We start from the raw sequence: 2,706 nt of genomic DNA on the forward strand, positions 1-2,706 counted from the left end.
CCATTTGTCATTCTGAACTCATGTGATCCCTGGTATTTGGGGGTATTGGAGAAAAAAAGCCCCTCTTCAGGGCGTCTAATCACCGCAGAGATCACCATCATTACCACCACCGTCATCAAAGCATTTACCCAGTGTGTGTGCCCTCAGGGCGGCGGTGGGGCTGGTAAGAGGACAAGGTTGCTGTTGTTTCTTTATGAGGACTGCACTGGTGGGGAGGGGGTGTGGGGATCAGGAGACGACATTCTTTTGCTAATGAAGTGAAGGCCCCACGTGAATCTACCTTGGGGGGCGTGGATGAACGTAGGTCTACACTGGATAGACAACTGCAGGATTTTCTTCCGGAACCGCAGGAGGGCTGGGCTGGCAGGGATAGAAGAGGATCTGGGGAGAACGCCTGCCCTGGAGCCAGAGGTTGAGACTACACATGCTGATTGAGGTAATAACTGGGCAGGGCAAGAGATTGTCCACCGAAGGTCCAGTACTGTTGTGAAAACTGCCCTGAGCTAAACCGCATCACCGCAAACGTGGACATGTTGCATGCGGGGCGGGGACAGAAGCACGGGGGAGCTCAGAAGGAGTCAAAGCACCAGGGAGAACCCCCACCTTCTTCCTTGGCAAACCCAGCTCTTCCTTTATTTGAGGCCTCTTGGAACTTCAAAGCTTTGGGTACATTGACTCACACACCAGGTTTGCTGACTGGGAGTATCTAAAGCTGGTCTCGGGATGCCTGGAACATCTCGCTGCCCTTCCCTAAGGCCTCAGTCTCCCCTCAGGAATAGCTGCTTGTGTCCTATTTCCATGCAACTTGACTCGTGCACAAAGCTCGCCTACCAACACCAGAAGACCCTTTAAGCCACATAATTAATGCAGTTAAGGTTATGTACTTCCAGGGATTGAAGGACTTGTGCAGGGAGCTAATGCTGTGTTCTGTGCTTCCTGTACTTCCAGGGATTGAAGGACTTGTGCAGGGAGCTAATGCTGTGTTCCGTGCTTCCTGCTGTTGACTCTTCCTTTCCCCGTTACTATCTTTACATTTTTCTTCTAGTTTTTCCTTCCTGAATCAGATGGATTGCATTTGGCCCATTAACAGAAACCTGACTGCAGGGGCTTAACCAAATAAGGTACTTTTTTTGTTGTGTTTTTTGAGATACGGTTTGTAAAATGTAAATCCACACATTTTAAGTTTACGGTTCGATGAGTTTTGACAAAGGTACTGTAGCTCCCAAAACCATCCCATCAATATGCAAGACGTTTTTATCACCCTAGAAAATGAGCTCATATTCCTTTCTTGTGAATCCTGACCCCGTCCCCCAGGCAACCACTGTTCTGATTTCTCTTACCATAGCTTCGTTTTGCCTATTTCTAGACTTCATATAAATAGGACAATACAGAGTGTATTCTTTTGTGTCTGGCTGCTTTTACTCAATATAATAGTCGTGGGATTCATCAGCTTTGTTGAAAGTTTCAGCAGTCCTTTCCTTTTTATTGCTGAGTAGTATTCTATTGAATAAATATACCACAATTGGTGTATCCATTCATGGCTTGATAAATATTCTGACCATTTTCAGGTTTGGCCTATTGTGAATACAACAGTTAAAAAATGATTGTATAACCCTTTTGTTTATAAGTTTTCATTTTCCTGGGGTAAAGAACCAGAAGTAAATGAGTTGAGAAATAAATTGGTGCATATTTAATATTTTCAGAAATCACCCATCAATTTTTCAAAATGCCTATGCTAATTTATACTTCCAAAGTGGCGATGAACCAGAGTCATGCTCACTGACAATTAGTGTTGCTGGTTTTGACTACTCCAGCCATTCCGGTGGGTGTAAGTGTTATATGGTTGTGATCACATTCCTCTGATAACTGATGACATCGAACATCTTCTTGTGAGATTTTTGGCCATTTCTACAGCTTCCTCGGTGACACACTCATTGAACTATTTAGTTCATTTTTGAAAAACATTTGGTTGTATTTTTCTTAGTTTTCTTTTTAACATACAGCCATCTATATGTTCTGGATACAAGCTCTTTGTCGGATCAATGTATTGTGAATATTTCCTCTCAGTTTGTGGTTTGCCTGTTCATATTCTTAATGTCTTTGATGAGTGGAAACTTTAAATTTTGATGAAGTTCAGTAGATCAGGTTTTAATTTTATGGCCAGGGTGGATCTATTTCGGGGCTCTCTGTTTTGTTCTATTGATCTACTTGTCTACTCTTCTTTATGCCAATTTCCACCTTCGTGATTCAGAAAGGGTTATTATTTTGTTTCCAGAGGTGGGTGGGCTGGGGCTGGGGAAGCTGCCCCAGAGAGTTGTCTGCTCAGAGCCGGGTTCCTTGCAGCTCTCCTCTCCACCACTTTCAGCCAGCGGTTTTTGTTTTCCAGATAGCAAGATGGCCGCTTCCTCATTGACATCACATTCTAGCTTCTGGGAAGAAGAAGAGGACAAACAGGGTAACAGCCCTGCTGAGTCTGACCCTTTTTATCAGAAGAAAAAATAAATCCCCAAATCCAAAAAGCCAAACCATCGTAAAAAGCTTCCTGAACCCCCAACTAGAATTTTGTTTACATCTCAGAGCTGGTCAGGTGGCCGTCCCCCAGTGGCCGTGGAGACTGGGAAGAGGAATATTTGCATGCTATGCACTGCCTGCTTTAGTGACTCAGCCACTGAGGCAAAAGGGGAGGGATGGCATCTATCAGTCTGG

Source organism: Meles meles, chromosome 14, assembly GCF_922984935.1.
Source record: "Meles meles chromosome 14, mMelMel3.1 paternal haplotype, whole genome shotgun sequence".
Taxonomy (NCBI): Eukaryota; Metazoa; Chordata; class Mammalia; order Carnivora; family Mustelidae; genus Meles; species Meles meles.